Below are 18229 nucleotides of genomic sequence, written 5' to 3'. Positions count from 1 at the left end.
AGAATGGTTCTATGCATACGTACAGAACTAATTTGAGTGACAGATGATAGAGCAAGAGTGTCTCCATGACAGTAACCTGTTCCATGGGCAACCTGAAAAATGGCTAAGCTCTTAGTCCCAAAGAGCAGAAAGAAGAACCAGCTACCATTTCTGGTGGTAGTGGTATATATCTTGCAGGTGGCCTTGTCTTGGGCATCCTAGGCTCAAACCTTAAGCTATAATAGCCTATATCATACTCATAAACAAATTGGATGTATACGTTAATTGTAACATGAGCCGAGGTGGCACAGTGGTTAGAGTGCAGTACTGCAGGCTACTTCAGCTGACTTCTAGCTAAAGTTCGGCAGTTCAATTCTCACCGGCTCAAGGTTGACTCAGTCTTCTATCCTTCCGAGGTTGGGTAAAATGAGTACCCAAATCAGAGGTGGTATTCTACCGGGTCGGACTGGATCACCCGAATCAGTAGCTGAAATTGCGAGTGGCTCCGCCCACCCGTGCCTGGCTCTATGGCAACCCATCCCTTTTTTCGCCAAAAGTGCATGCACGGAAGGATCTCACACTCGCTCACATTTGCAAACAGGTAGAAAAGATAAGTGTATACCTTCCCTAAATGTACTCAGATTGTTGAGGGCAATAGGCTGACTCTGTAAAACTGCTTAGAAAAGGCTGTAAAAACACAATGAAGCAGTATATAAGTCTAAGTGCTAGTGTTATAAGCCACATGCTAGGGACTTTAAAACAGGAAATCCAGCTGCAGTATGTCCATAAATAGCTGTCCAACTTCTCATTGAACACCTTTTATTATACCCAACATACACTCTTGGGCTAAGAGCCTTGTCTTTTTGTCCTACCAAGGATCAAGCATCACTTTTCATATTAAAATTAAAATTGAATGTATTGTCTCAGCAGTGTTTCTATGTTTGTTTTAGTAGCATTTCTGATTATTTTTCTTACATTTAATGTGTAACTAAAAGACTTCCATAATCTTTCAGCTAGGATGGTCAAAACTTATCTAATTCTGCAATATGTATAATGATACATTGCAAGTTTATTGCCTCTGGATACTACATTACTAATGTAAGTTACCGTTTACATGTGTAAAGTTCGGCACATTTATAGAAGAAAGTCTGTAAAGAAAGTCTCAGTCATCCAGGTCATGGTTGTCCCAAAGGTGCTTTTTCAGAAGGCAACTGGACTTTCTTGTTTTTATAGAATTAGGATTGAAAAGGAGGCAAATATTTTGCATATGTTTCTTTAAGTTTGCCATATCATATTCAAGTGAAAAATAATTGATGTTTATCCAGGTATTAAATTAGTAAAAAATTTGAAGCATATTTTTCCAGTACTGTTCAAACAGAATAATCTAGCAAAAAACATTCCATAAAGATATAGATTATCAGATTGATTATTTTAATTTCATAATTACATGATAAATGATTGTATTCCATTTTTTCATATATTTGGATAAAGAATATTTGTACACTGTTATAACATTATCAGAAATGAAAAACAAAATAAATGCAAATAGGTTAATATTTCTTTGTGAGATATATGTCAATCAATGTTCCCTCTAATTTTTTTTCAGTGTGAGCGGAAAAGTATAGTGTTTGAGCAGCACATTTTCATACCTGAGCACCTGGATTTTTTTCATAGATGTCACCCAAGACAATGAAATTAGTGTTATTTGAAACTCAATTCTACCATGTAAATATCCATTAAGTAAAGAAATCTCCCTATACTGGTAGTCCTCAATCTACGACCATAATTGAGCCCAAAGTTTCTATTGCTAAATGAGACATTTGTTAAGTGAGTTTTGCCCCATTTTACAACCTTTCTTGCTACAGTTAAGTGAATCACTGCGGTTAAATCAGTAACCTGGTTGTTAAGTCAGTCTGACTTTCCTACTGACTTTCCTTGGCAGATGGTTGCAAAAGGTGACACTGCAACCATCATAAATATGAGGCAGTTGCCAAAGATCCAAATGTTGATCATATGACCATGGGGATGCTGCAATGATCATGTGTGAAGAACAGCTGTAATTCACTTTTTTCAGTGCTGATGTAGCTTTAGTCATTAAGTGAACTGTTGTAAGTTGAGGACTATACTTTCCCCCTTACTATCCAATAGTCTGCAGTGATATTAGCAAGTTATGAATAAATTACCAACTGATGTAGATTAGCAATTGGAGCACTTAAAGAAGCAAACAAAGAGGGGAGAGGAAGGAAGGGAGGAAGGAAAAAAGGGAGAGGGAGAGAGAAACAGAGACAGAGGGAGAGACAAAAAAGGAAAGAGGAGAAAGAGAAAAAGAAAGGGGAGAGGAGGGTGGGAGGATAAGAAAAAGGCAGAAAAAAGAAAGAGAGAGAAAGAGGAAAGGAAGAAAGAAGGAAGGAAGGAAAGAAAAAAGGAAGAAAAAAGGAAGAAAGAAAAGAGGAGAGAAGGAATAGAGGCCAAAAAAGCAAACAAGGAAAAGTAGGGAAAAAACTTTCACTGGAAAACACTATTTTTCCATCAGTGCAAAACTTTCCTAAACAAGGTTAATTTTCTGGATTTTGACTTTCCGGTCCAGGTGGACCAAGAAGCCTTTATTTTCTTTTTCTAAAATCAAATAAAATCTGCAGAGCACCAGCACGCCATATGAAAAAGAATTTGTATTTGCAAGTAGGTTGACCACCAATCCATGACAAATAAGCTGAAATACAATATTTAAAACATTCTTACTAAACAGCAGTCTGCCTTCGCTGGAAGGCTTGGATCTCTCGCTGACTCTCCATGAAAGCACCGAGATAGAAACAGCCGTCCTGTGCGACATTGACAGTAGGGAGATGGGGGAGGGGTGCCTCGCCCTCTCCTGGGGAGCCCTGTCTGGGGAAGAACCCCCTCCTCCGGCCTCGGGACCGTCGGGTCAGGAGGTTTCTCCGACGGGTCTCCCCCCCTCCTCTGCCCCCGACCGACTTCCTTTTCTGGGCTTTTTGCAAATGAGCGCCGGACGCAGCCGAATCTCTCTCTGTGTGTATGTGTGTGTGTGTGTGAGCGCGGGTTGCCCAATCCAGTTCCTCCCTCCGTAGTTTTGAACCTGGGAGGAACTGGTTTGGGCAACCTGAGAGCTCCGCCTGGCGCCCGAAGGGCTTTGCACGAAGAAACGCGGCTTGAGGCGCAAGGACGGTCCTGGCTGTGGGGCGCAGGCCCCTAAAAGCCTCTCTTTGGTTCCCTCCTCCTCCCCCTCCTTCCACAGCCTGCGTGACGCTGCCGCCCTAGGCTGAGAGCTGCTGCTGCTGCACAGCTGAGGGAGGGAGAGCAAAAGCAGAGGCGGGGCGCCAAGCTTTGGTTAAGGCAGGCAAGGGAAACTGCGAGCCGAAAGGAAGTCTTGCTGGGAAGACGCGGCAGCAGGGCTTTAAAGGGCTTCCCCCTCCCCAGCCAGCCAGCCCACCCAGCCCATTCTTCCCCCGCCACAACTGTATCCAACAGTCCAAGTTGCTGGGAGGAGAAAGTTTGGGCTGCAGGACATGAGATTCCTCTGGGGAGGTCCTTTGCGGGTGGCCAGTTCTAGCTGCCTGCAAAGGACTTCCCCACGTTTGCTATGAGAGAAATCTCTGCGCGGCATTTAGAAACTGCTGCGTGGGGTTTTCTTGCCATGTGCGCGGCCGCGCAGCCGCACACCTTAGAGGGAACAGTGATGTCAATATAAAATATTTGGGGAATAAAAAACATTTGCCCCGAAGTATCTGTCTGTCTGTCTGTCTATCCATCTGTCTATCCGTCTGTCTATCCGTCTGTCTATCCGTCTATCTATCATCTATCTATCTATCATCTATCTATCATCTATCTATCTATCTTGTACATAATAATGTGAAATCATCGCTGTGTTCTTTAGCTGATGTTGATTTTCTTACAGCTGAGTTTTTCCCAAGAATTTAGGTTGTTGTATTGGCATAATATATGTGCATATTCAAGCAGCGTGGCCTTTTGTAATTAACATATGGAAATATTTTATGCATAGATTTTCTAAGTGGCATCTAAGATTTTTTGGTATGGCACCTAGTGTGCTGATAACCACTGGGACCACCATGGCTGATTTATGCCATAAACTTTCAATTCTGATTTCCAAAATCTGGATATTTTGTGATTTTCCCCAATTCTTTGTCTTGTATTCTGCTGTCCCTTGGTATTCACAGATCAATTATATTAATAATGCTATTAATTATTGTATTCTACTTTTTTAAATATCACTAAAGGTTGTGAACCTACCTAACATTCCTATTTTTCTCCACAACAACAACCCTGTGAGGTGTGTTGAGATGAAAGAGTTTGACTGGCCTAAAGGTTCCCAGCTGGCTTTCATGCCTAAGGAAGGTCTGCAACTCATCCCAAACTGACCGTTGAAAGAAGTAATAAACATTTATACATTTATATGTGCATGAATATTAAAATATTTATTGAAGTACATATTCTGCACATACATTTCAATTATGAAATTGTAATTAAACTCTAATTAATACTTAAAATGAGAGGGAGAAAAAAAAGTTTACTTGTTTTCTATTCCTTCACAGATTTCTCATCTCACTCCCCAAACAGTGGGATTAACAAAGCACCTAAAACGATAGGCAGCTATTTAATCCAATTCTGATTTTATAGAATGTAGTTTTTAAGGAGTCTTAACAATCTTATTTATTTATTCTAGAAGAAGGGACTCACTCTATTTCACCCATTCAGTGAAGTATGAAACAATCACAAACGTATCAATAGTAAAAATGTGAATCAAACCATTCAATGGGCAAAACATATGTTACAGGCCGTATAAAGGTAGAAATGAGCAGAGCTGAGGAGGAAAGGGGATAAAAGAACATAAAGGCAAAGTATCTTTTAAATTAAATGAGCTAGTAGACATTCATTCCATAGATCAGAAATAAAATACTGAATGGCATACAGTATTTGACTAAGGACTCATGTTCAACAACCAATATTTTCTTGCAATCAGTAGTCTCTGAATATGTGCAAAGAGATTTTGTAAAATGCTTTCATGAGTTTCTAATTCCCAAGATAAAGTTTATAGCTGACAATTCCACCAAAATGTTTAGGAATCTGTAAGATGGAGAATACAGTTCATTCCTCACCCCCAAAAATAAGAAGAGAGTAATAGACAGCAGACACAAAACAAGATATATAACTCCACCCCAGTGACATATGAAATGATTCATGAATATTAAAAGTTAATATAATTTTTTATAACTGCAGTGACAAGGAAATTTATGTGATGTATATCACTTTGTATACTTTGAATTCAGACTAAATTTAATTAAAGTGCCCCAGACAATATCTCGGCCAGTAAAAAAAGATGGTAGAGAAATTGGTATTTCTGAATGGACCAACACTAATAGCATCCAGAGTATGTGATGTTGTTTCTAATTTGAGTAAATTAGTCTAGTCAAAAGTAATAAAAATATTGTGCCAAGACTCACCATAATCTCATTTTGTGAAAGTCCTTCTGAAAAATAAACATCTTATTCTTTGCAAACATTGCTTCCTTGTAGGAATTTTAGCTGCAAAGAATTCTGACACCTATTCTGTGGGAAATAGTCTTCATAAGAATGGGAAAAGGAAACCTGTGTATAAAATAAGAATCTCTCCACAAGCCCTTGCTTAATTACGTGCCAAGAATCCTACATTCAAATAAAACTTTTTCAGGTAAATCACCAAATGCAAGACAGTCTACCTAAATGAACTTAAGACAACAATATATTTAACAGGAACTATAGCAAATGCACCTGAATTCAAGGAACAGTCAATTAAAGCAAGACTCATCATGATGATTTGAATATCAGTTGGGAGTGAATTTTATGGATGGCAACGATCCTTGAAATTTTATCCTCTAAGCTAATTATATAAGACAAGGATGATAGCAAAAAGTCAATTGTACTTCTAATTCCTTCCATCTCTGTGCAGTGAACACTTCTGTATCTTTATGGCAATTACATAAACCTTGCCATATTAAATCTAGAAGCTTTTTCATCTACTAGTGGAGCAAGAAGGAACAGTAAATTATTACCTTCCAACACAGTGGGATACTGGAGGCATAATGCAATTATGTTTTATGTTCTTCCTATTATTATCATGTTCAGAAGAGCTCTTGGAAGAGCACAGTCTAAGGACTCTGTTATTTATTTCTGAGTTCTCTGCTTAAATTAAATCCAGATGGTTCAAAAAAAATATGTTACATTTTGTGGAGGAAAGGCTATAAAAATGGTGGTTCGTCAGTCAGTCTAATCTAAGCCTTGTGTGAGAAAGTGTGAGAATGTAATGTAATGGTTTAAATAATGCGTGAAGTTTGTATATTTCAGATCTGAAAGAATGCAGAACTATCACAGAATATGTTGTAGTATATCCAATGTTTTCAGCTATTGCCATGAGAATATTGCCTGCAAAGTGATTAACTCTAAACCTTCCTTGTATTTGTCACAATAAATTATTCTTCTTTCAATGTTAAGTAGTTCAACAACTTGACAAAATGTTGGAAAAAGAGCAATACATGGTTGCATGATAGACACCAAACAGCAATTTATGTTCTAACATGATGAAAGCAAACTAGAAACCAAAAATGCTACAGTAACATTCTAATAATTGCCATTAGAGTAGCTAAGTACAGACCAGACTATAAAAGCAATTGTGACTCGCTCAAAGGGAAAATAAGATTTTAGGATTAGATGATAGCAATTGTGCATTTCCATTTGCAAGGTTATTTATTTATTTTATTTACTATCATAAATTTCACTTAAAAGTTTTTAGGTTTGGTATTGAATAGGATATCTTACATTCATTCCAAGAGATCAAAATCAATGTAAAGTCACATTTATCTGAAATACACTACTTAAATCAATGCACTGAGATATATAGATTAAATACTCCTAAAGGGGTATTTGTGATACATTTTATCTATAAAATAATTTGGGACTTAGGTAACACTTTCTTCATGTATTTCCATTTTTAATTTCCTTAAGATACAAGTTTAATGAGATGGGAAGTAGTGTTGAAAGAGAGATAATATTTTGCCATAATGATTTTATGGGATAAAAACCACATAAATTTCAATCCTGGTTCAATATCAACTCCATTTTGTGTTACCAGAAATATCTTATACATTACATATACATACATACGTCTGTGTGTGTGTGTGTGTGTGTGTGTGTGTGTGTGTGTGTATTCTGCATGTCAATCCTTTTTATTAGTTTATAATAAAAAAATAAAAAATACAAAAGCAAATAATAGGAAAAATAGGGGAAGGAAAAGGAAAAAGAGAGTGTAGAGAAAAGGGGGGGGGGAAGAAAGGCATTGACTTCCGACTCCCTTTGATGCAGTAGAATAAGAAGTGACATTAAACCTCAACTTTTTATTTTTATATAATAGTATAAACTATCCATTTCTATAACAACAGATTTATCTAATCAATAAAACCCAAAATCAAAGGTTCAATTTTCTCCCACCTCAAGGACAAAGTCCAAAAGCGAATTCCAAGTAGAAACAGAAGTACTTATGTTTTTTTTTATTTTATCAAAGCAGTCAATTTAGCCATTTCTGCTAATTCCATCAGCTTTTGCAACCATTTGTCCATTGTGGGGATTGAAGTATCCTTCCATTTTTGTGCATAAAGTAATCTTGCTGCTGTCAATATATAACATCAAAGTTCCAAAAATAAAATCCAAATCTTTTTCCATTAAACCCAAAAGAAAAGTTCCTGGTTTTATCTTTATATCATTTTAAAAATCTTCTGTATTAGAATATGAATCCTACTCCAATATTAAGTGTTACCAGAAATACCAAAGAAACAGTTTAAAGTTGGAAACAGTCCAACTTTAATTTCCTTTTTTTTTTTTTGCTCTTCACAATTTTGATCTTTAAATCATTCCAAAGGCATCACAGGATTTGAAATTTGGCATCAATCTTTCGCTTTCAAGAGGAATCTTCAAAGTTTTCACCAACTTCCTCTGTAAATCCTATAAAAAAAAGCATCATCCAGGATTTGTTTTGCAACTTTTCTCTGTCTAGAACCTTTTCTTGATTAGTCTTTCGTATGCCCATTTTGGTAAACTTTGTTGTCTTCCATGCCTTTGAATTCTATATTGTTGGGTCAGGTAAGATTTTTGTTTTAATTTTTTCCCCTCATCTTTTAAAAATTTAACTATTGGAATATGTACCAAAACCAAGATATTTGATATTAATATCTCAGTCCATTTTGCAAAACATTAAAGTGATAGCTGATTTGCTCATTTTAAATCTTTTCTATCTTGTCCTTTAGTTCTTTCTAGTGTTCATTTGCAACCTTCATCAAACAGAACTAAACACATATTACGATTCCATATTCATAATATGAGTTTAGTTCTATTTCAGTCTTTTCCCATGAATTATTTAACCATATACTTGTTCTTCAAAATTTCCAAAAAAAACAACAAAACCCAATATTGCAAATTTCTTCGGCCTCCAAAGTCATTTAAAACTTTCTTAAATCTTTTTTTTTTTGCTTTTTGCCAACTATTTATAGTTTTAAGTTCTTAGGTATTTGTTTAAAATTCCTTAAATCCAAAGAAGCCATAAAACTCACCTGATCTCAAATTAAGCTTGCCATCCTGAAGATATCTAATATTCGCACTGTAATTAAATGAAACATTTCCAAATGTGATTAGCAAGAACATTTAGCTGGCTTAAAAGCCATATTTTGCTTTGCTGCTGCCTAGCACAAAAAATGTCATCTCCTTGGCTCCTGATGCTCAAACTTGCAGGAGAAAGATGTTCTCCTCACAAGGAGCTGCAATGCAGAGCACCGGCAATATCCGGTTCTCTCCCTTCTCCAGAGAGATTTTGAAATACCAATTTACTTGTCAATCCTTCATTCTTCACAATAGTCAATTGTCTCTGCTGTTTAGAGACCTCTCCAGTCAGTCATGACTCACTTGGAAGTCCAAAATGATTATGGTAATATTTTCAAATAATTATGTTGTTTTGTAGGAATGACACACCAAGTAATTTAACTACAAGTAGCTTACAATATGTTTAGAGTTCCAGAAATACCTTTAGCAAACTAGTAGCATAAACCCTGCCCCAAAATAAATTTACTAAGAAGTCCTCTAAGTCTTAAGTGGCTCTAAGGTAGAAGATACTGAATTCTATATTAGGTACATTTCTGCATTTTCAAAGTGATGAACATCTTTCATTTGATGTTAATTTTAATGACCACTTACTTTGTTAATAGCAATAGAAAGTGAAGTCTGAAAGCAAAGTTAACACTGACAATCTTGAATCTTGCTTTTCACTAAGGAAACTTTGGGTATTATAATTTTGGTTATGGTATAAGTCCTCTGTCTATCTACATAGAAATTGAAAGCACAGACATACTGAACACATTAGTTTCTCAGTGCACATTTCATGACTTTATCACTTTTCTTGGCTTGGCAGAGAAAAAAGTGATTAATCAATCAGACATAGGTTTTCTAGGCCTGGTCTTGATTTATGCATCCACATTTAGTAAACCCTAAAAGCAGAACATTCTGATTTATTAGTAGTAAGCATATCTTGTTTGGTCTCGGAAAGACTTATACTATGGTGACAGGAAATAATATGTGAGTTCATTATATGGCTACACAAATATAGGCTTTCTTCTACTGCTGGGTCTACCACAAGCAAATAAAAAAACTTTTATTTGAAGTGAGAAAAAGAAAAGTAGTAAAATACAGGGACAACATCTTTACACAATTTAAGCAACCATTTTTATTATCATTTCTTTCAATGAATAGTTTCCTTGGGGATATAGTTTGTAATCTGCCAGTGTGACTTTTTTTAAAACCAGAATTAAATAAAATACAGCCTATTCTGGATCTAGATGTCTATTTATGAAGGGGAGAATATTTTCTTTCCATAAAATTTAATTTTGCAAAATTTACACATATAGATAGAGGAAGAAAGTTCTAAAATATTAGGAAAGATTGTTGTTCAATGTCACATGATTTTCATTTTTTCTCAACTACTACAGGTGGTACAAAAGCATAGGAGGAGGGAAGAAACAGTGTGTTTCACAACTGTCAAGTCTGAACCCATGTTACTTAATGGGACAGATTCCGTCTCAAAACCAGATTACAGACATATTGAATAAATCATCTACTACACATTTCAGGTATCTCATTACATCTAGTCTAATGGGATAAATTTCTAAAAACATGAAGATTGGCAGTTCTTGTCCTGGGTAAAATGTGCAGGTTTTTGGTTAGGCAAAAAGCATAAATAAAGAGGGGAAATGATACCTTTACATTAGCAAAGAGAAAATACATTTTTGCACTAGGCAAGATATTAACAAGCCAAACAGTGTAGCTTTACAGTGGTTGGCAAGAAGGAAACCCTCAAAATGCCAAATCTCTATTCAGGTGGTAGGAAGTTATTTTAATTTGGTAGCAAATTTCACTTTGCAAAGCTAAATGTGTTTTTCAGAGCAAAGAAAAACAAGGGTAGCTATTTCAGTTCATGAGGGGAGTACCATAAAATGTGCAGGTGGCATTTGGATTCAGATGGAACCCCTGTCAGTAGAAGTGCTCCTGAGCATAAGCAAAAATTATTTATTATTAAATGTATATGCCACCCATTTCACAAAAGGCAATTCTAGATAGCATAAAAAACATTCAATAAAAATACCAGGCAAAACATTAAAATGATACAGAAGGGTAATAAATTTAAATTGTAGTTAAATTAAATTAACCAAGATGGAGTGGAAGCGAGCAAGTGCGTAGAGGGAGGAAATGGGGTCATGTCTAATGCACCACCTTCAGGATCTCACACTCCCATTGAGGCTCCAGCTGCTTAGCAAAATGCTAAAAGAATAGCAAGTAATTCAAGTAGCAGAATGTCCCATTAAAAAGGAAAATCCTTAAAATACTATGGTAATATTTTATAGTTCATAGTATGAACTTAAACCAAATGTGAATTAGGACTGACAGATACTTATTAAATTTGAAGTAACAATGAGAATTATTAATAAATACATGACAGAAAAACTTCATTTCTAGTTTAGACTACATTTTTAGGAAGAGAAGCACAAGAGAGAAAGGGGAAATTTCTCCTTGTTTCTCAAACACAGAGACTCCTTTGATTAAAGAGTCCAAGTGAGAAACAACAACAGCATATTAAGATAGTTTTACCACTGACATGGATGAAACGTTGAATTGTTTTTCTTTGTGGATGAATCTAGAAATACAAGGGAAAATTAATGGACCAAGGGAAGTTTTTCCAAATTAATCCTCCTGCAGCCCATTAATTTCCCACTGATTTGTAGATTCATCCCCTAAGAAAAACAATTCAATGTTTTATCCTGTCCACAATATAGCTAAGCTCCATCAGTTGTCCATCAGTATGAATGTGAATGGAAGAGCATGGAGGGTGTTCCCAAGAATGCAATAGCACTTGATAAAGAATGGTTGGCCAATCAGTAACAATTTTACCCCCTCTGGTCACAGAGGAGGAAACCATCTAACCTAAGGTGACCAGATTTTAACATTGGTAAAGAGGGACACCATTGACCAGGGGGGAGGAGGGAAGAGCAACAAAATTTTTAATAGAACGCAAAAATAGTATTGTAATATATATTTTTTTAATTTCAACATAAGTACAATTTACAAATATAATACATTAAAAAAAATTCTGGAGGCAATTTCTGTTCCACTGATTCATTGTTCTAACTGTCAGGAAATTTCTCCTCAGTTCTAAGGTGTTTCTCTCCTTGATTAGTTTCCATCCATTGCTTCTTGTTCTACCCTCAGGTGTCTTGGAGAATAGTTTGACTCTCTCTTCTTTGTGGCAACCCCTGAGATCTTGGAACACTGCTATCAGGTCTCCCCTAGTCCTTCTTTTCATTAAACTAGACATACCCAGTTCCTGCAACCGTTCTTCATATGTTTTAGTCTCCAGTCCCCTAATCATTTTTTTTGCTCTTCTCTGCACTCTTTCTAGAGTCTCCACATCTTTTCTACATTGTGGCAACCAAAACTGGATGCCGTATTCCAAGTGTGGCCTTACCAGGGCATTATAAAGTGGTATTAACCCTTCATGTGTTGATTCTCTCCCTCTGTTGATGCAGTCTAGAACTGTGTTGGCTTTTTTGGCAGCTGCTGCACACTGCTGGCTCCTATTTAAATGGTTGTCTACTACGACTCCAAGATCCCTCTCACAGTTACTACTATTGAGCAAGGGACCACCTATACTGTACCTATGCATTTTGTTTTTCTTGCCTAAATGTGGAACATTACTCTTTTCACCATTGAATTTCATTTTATTAGATAGTGCCCAATGTTCAAGTTTGTCAAGATCCTTCTGTATCTTAAGCCTGTCTTCTGGAGTGTTGGCTATTCCTGCCAGCTTGGTGTCATCTGAAAATTTGATGAGTTCCCCATTTATCCCCTCATCCAAATCATTAGTTGTTGTTGCTTTGTCTGGTAATATTCATATGGTAGGGCGGCTCAAAGACTTTGATGGAAATGGCACAAGTGCCTGACCAAATCATCACCATCCTTTTCATGTTCTGCCAATGTGGTCCCTTCCAACTTGGTTATTTTGTTTATTTCCATCAGTTGCACTGTCTACCATGCCCTGGCCATCGTTCCTGCTGCTGATCGCGGCCCCGGTCGGAAATCCCCTCTCTGCTTACGGCAGGAGCTCAGCAGGACCTCCGCGTGGCTGCTCTCCATAGGGATAGACTGGAAAGGAGGCTCTCTTAGGGACACACATCTTCCCGAGCTTCTGAACTGAAGCCCCTCATTGCATCTCCTTTGACCCCCACCAGGCCATGCCTGATCCCTCCATTCCCTTCCCTTCCCCATTACCCTTCTCTCCACCCCTCCTCTCCAGCTTCCCACCAGCAGACAAAGCTCACGGCCCCCTCCCCATCCCCACGCCCACCTTTCCCCCCGGAAATCTCAGCATAGGGCTCTCCCCTCTCTCTCCAGACGAACCCAGAGGTGGCCTGATCCGCACCAGCCCCGCAGCTGAGCCTTGGATACCGCCGTCGATCTCAAACCCCGGACCCGCATCTGTCCACGGCACCACCTTGGGTGAGGAATGAAACTACCATTCCCGGCATGCAGCGGGAGCAAGGAGCCGAGCCAGGTTCCCAGCATCTTTTGTGGAAGGAGAAAGAACTACATCTCCCAACAGCCCCTTGGAGCCCCTCCCCCCCTGCCTGAAGAGACTTTGGGAAGCGGGAGCTTGCTTTGCCCAGGGCTTGATTTGGGCGTAGTGCGCAGGTGCAGGTGATGCCGGTGTCTTCAATAGCTGTTGCTGCTGCTTCTGGGCTGATGGGGCGGTTCCCACTAGATGTCCCCCACCCGCCCCAAAGGGGGAGGAGGAGCTGCCCAAGATGAGGTTTCTCTCCCCACCCACCAATGCAATAGGCAATCAGTCAGAGGGCCAGAAAAGCTCTGCCCAAAATACAATACAGTAGTCCTTGATTTACAACTAAAAACCGTGACGCGGGACAAATTATTAAAAATTGGGACTGTCCCGCCAAAAGCGGGACACCTGGTCACCTTAATCTAACCTGTTCTTTAGCTTCCAGTCTCAAGAATGGTACCAGAGCAACTTCATCTTCAAAATCCTGAGGGCCATATTTGGAGAATAAGACAAGATTTCAGGAAAGGCAGAATCCCCTCACTTTCTGCTGAAAGAACAAGTTCTGCTATGGGAGGAATTAACTGGATACTATGTTATATTGCTCCATTTATTTGGGTGATATTTTTTCAGGTGTTAACAAGGTGATAATTTTCAAAGGATTTGGAAATTTCCGCCTAAATGCCAGTGTACCACGAACAAGCTTCGGGAGATCATTGGTACCATCTGTTTTAAACATTTAAAAGACAAAAATAGTGAGGCTACTACTTACACCAGGAAGTAGTAGAAGAGGGAAGAGGATTTTGTAAAAAAAAAGTGGGAAGAGGATTTTGTAAAAAATATACTGAACTTTGCCTTGTTAATCACAATTCAAAGACAAATAAGTGCAGGAAAGAAACTTATTAATAAGGAGCCAAGCTGAGGAACTATGTCCTTTAAATGGATTGAAATTAAAACAATACTCAGTCTAACTAACAGAGCTGGTACACAACTTTCATTCAGTTCCATGCAGTTTTCCTCATGTCCCTTTCTTGCCCCCTTAAATAAATGCAACTCAGCAGCAACCAAGAAGAGTAGATTGCTTCATAAAATGCGAGGTGAAGTTCCTTTTCCCAATCCCACTTTTCATCAGTTCAGTACAGCTGTGAAAATGAATGAGATGGCAAGTGTTCAGCTTTTCTAAGCAGATCCTCTTTCTGATGAATTCCTTTCCTTATTTTGCTATTTATTTGTGGCGAGAAGTAGATCTTGCTTAGGTCATAGGAAGACTTGCATTTAATTAACTTAGTAAAAATAACTTTAAGGGAAGTTGGCAATGCTGTTCCCTTGTCCTCCACACTGTCTTTTCTCCAGTTTGAAACATTGCTTTTCTCCTTCCTCCTCTGATTTAAGAGATTCATAAAAATGTCTCTGCCTTCAAATGTAATGAATGATGAAGGTATCAACATTTTATCCATAGTCATTAACAAACAGTGTAGAATAGAATATCCTTAAACACATCAAATAGGGTCAGGCTTTTAAATCTTTCTGTGGTGCAAACGGGCACCCTTCCCCTTTACAAAGTATGCAGGAAACTGGATCCATTAAGGCAGGTGTTATAGCCACCAAATGCAATGAGTGATAGTAGGGACATATTTTTCTTGAAATGTGCAAAAAAAAAAAGCATTGATGCTTGTACTGTTTCTGAGTTTAATCTGTTTCAAAATGAATATGCATGGAGCCTTATATATGTAGGGTTAATTTCCTGAGATATCTTACTGAGTCATTAGAGATATTGATCTACAGCATGATTGTCAAACTCACAGCGTCACATTGCTGTCACGTGATGTTTTGCAATGTTTTTTCCCCTTCACGGAGCTGGAGCAGGTGAGGTCTGTGCATGACGCGTCCAGCCCATGGGCTACCAATTTGACACCCATGATCTTCAGCATTAGGGGCACTCACAAGGGGTTAAGTGGCATCATGTTTATCATCAGTAAATGATGTAAATTATGATATTTGTAATGGTCATGCAAAGAGATTGTAGTGTAATACATGCGACATTTTATGACTTGCACCAATTCCCTATGTATCCTATGGAGGTTCCAGCCCAGAAATAGGTATATGGAACCTAATAAATTAGTAACTTTTATCCCATAGTTGCAGTTCCAATTTTTTCTTACATTGTATTCTTATCACAGTAACTAGGCAGTGAGTTGCCTTTAATGAATCAGATCTATGACTCTTCTAGATTAATACCATTCCATAGTATCTAGAAAAATTATGTGGGATCTTAATAGAAGGATCTTTTCCATATTTACTGATATGTAGATAATATAGTCTCTCATTTATGTTCCAGACCTTTTCATCTTTTCTTCTCTGTTAAATTAACTCTAGTTGTTTTTGCTGCTATTTTCTGTTTTAAGCATTAGGGAACAAGAAATACTAGCATGATTTTCACCATGGACATCTTCCTCATACACCTTTATTTCACTAGATTGCATAGTTCCTTCGATAATAAGAAATATAGAAGTATAAAAAGGAACGTGCTGGTTTTTCTAACCATTCTGTTATTTAATTCGACTACATGGCTGGATTAGATTCAAAATGCTTTGAAGTCAAAACAATACTTATTCTATTATAAATTTAATCAGTATATTAATTTTCTGCACATTTTAACTGATGCTATACTAAAATTAAACATTTAACTAGCAACTGAAAGTCCTGATATGGTTGTAGTCTAATTTTTCATTATTTTGTCTAATAAACATAATAATTGCAACAATTCTAGGAAGTTGAGAGCCTCAAATACATTACATAAAGTTGGAGAGATGCAGAAATGTTCAAGGGTCTGTATATTTTTTTTAAAAATCTAAATTGAAATAAAAGTTAAACAAAATCTTATAATCTCCATATAAGACACTAAAAATGAATCCAGACTACAACCTATCCTTTGTAATTCTTTCATTGTAGATCAGGGGTGTCAAACTCAAGGGCCAGGGGCCAGCTCTGGCCCATGGGGTGCTTAGATCTGGCCTGTGGGGCCGCCCTGGAAACAGTGAAGGACCAGCCCGCGGTGCCTCTGTCAGTTAAAACGGGCTCCCAAGGTCCATTTTTAGCTGCGATGGCATCCTGCAACATTCTGTCAGTGAAAAAGGAACCTGGGAGGGTCGCATGTGGCCTTCCAGAGTGCTGTTTTCACTGGCAGAGATTTGCAAGAGGCCATTGCAGCCAAAAATGGAGCTTGAGAGTCTGTCTTTGCTGGCAGAACACTTGGGCCGCCACAGGAGGCCCCCAACACGAGTGATGTCGAGCTGGCCATGCCCACCCCGGCAACTCTCCCCCCTTGCCCTCCCAAGGTCAAACAAAACCCTGATGCGGCCCTCAATGAAATCGAGTTTGACACCCCTGTTCTAGATGAAAGGGTGGGGAAAGAACCTATATTAATTAATAGGAGTTTGTGGAGGCATAAAACTGTCCTATCATGGAAGTATCCTAAATCTAGCAATTTAGCACTCATTCTTTTTCTATAAAGAAAGACTACTTCTCTTACTCTCCTCTGGGCAGAAGTGTGAGAAGCATTAATTTGTATAACTCTGCTTCCCACACATCCACTTCTTCCATGTTTGTTTTGTTTGGTTTTAAAAAACAGAGCTGGACCACTGACAAAACCCTAAAATGAAATAAATAAACCTTCAATTTGAACCTCCTGCCATACAATCTAATGCCCAGGATGTTCGAATTTCTAGATATATGAGGAATGATTGCAACTATATATGTTCTATATTCATTAAATTCCTAATTTTCATTCATTCATTCTATGGAAAACTGTTGACCTATCTAAGCACCAGAGAGAAGAGCAAGTTAGTTAGGCAGAGAGGGAACAAAAGTTCCTACAGATTGAATATCTTCCTCAGGAGAGCACATAAGGATTAAATCACAAATAATGGACCAGTTTTGCTCTTTACTCTTATAGAAATATAGTCTTACCCAGGTGCTTTCAATCTCTGCTTTGACAAGACCCTATAGAAACCGTGCCCAAACATCTGGACTTCCAAATTCAAGCCAACAGTAATTTTAAAAAAAGACCTGGCTTCAAATCATTTCTAAAGGTCAAACTATTAATTCTTTTCTCTTGTCTGAGAAGAAGATCTTCAGCAAAGGACGAAAAGAACTCTGCGTTATTTATTGGTGAAAGTAGAACTTAATCCAAATGGCCTGCTGTTTACAGGTACTCATACTCTACGTGGCCTTTTCAGATTTATGATCAGTGGTCAAACTATATTGTGCTTCTTGAACAAAAAGTACATGATGATAATGACCACGGAAATTTAATTTCTTAAATTTCTTAAAATAAATTTATTAATTAAGAAATTTCTTAAAAAAACATTTTCCAAAAACTGTAAATCTGATTTCCATGGTTAAAAGAGAAGCAGATTGTGTGTTTAATTTGGCAGGGAAAGTGATCCTAATAAAGTTTTATAGGCTTATTATAATCTATTGGGGCCGTTCAAACTCCGTAAAGAAAATACATATATTCAGTTACATAGATTAAAAAGTTGTCCAATGTAAGGCAAATTCCAAAACCTATTGAAATGAAAACCAGTACAGTATAGTGCACTTTAACCAACCATTGTCCTTTAGCCCGACCTACCTCACAGGGTTGCTGTTTGTTATGTATACTGGATCTTTAGTATAAATAATGTAGATTTTGGTGTAGTGTTCCAAGTTAGAGTCCTATGGCCTTTTAGAAGTTGCGGAACTACAAATCCCAGCAATCCCAGTCAAGATTGTTTGCAATGGAAAATGATAATTGTACTTCAACATTTTTTTGAAAGTCATTGGTTTCCCAATTCCATCTTACAGCATGCTTTATTCCACCACTCTTTTTTAGTGGTGATGTACTTCACATTTCCATAATCAACTTACTATTTTGCAGAATTGGAAAACATTATATATCTGTAATTTTGTATGAATTGACAGTTCTCCCCGCCCCATAAATTCAAAAGCAGAGAAGCAGTGCATGAGGGGTGGGTGGACAGGCTTACCTTTAATTTTCACTATATGTTTTAAAAACCTCCCTATTCACTCACACATACATAATTCACAATGAGGCAAT

This window comes from Thamnophis elegans, chromosome 4 (genome assembly GCF_009769535.1).
Source record: "Thamnophis elegans isolate rThaEle1 chromosome 4, rThaEle1.pri, whole genome shotgun sequence".
Taxonomy (NCBI): domain Eukaryota; kingdom Metazoa; phylum Chordata; class Lepidosauria; order Squamata; family Colubridae; genus Thamnophis; species Thamnophis elegans.
This window is presented reverse-complemented; position numbering follows the sequence as displayed.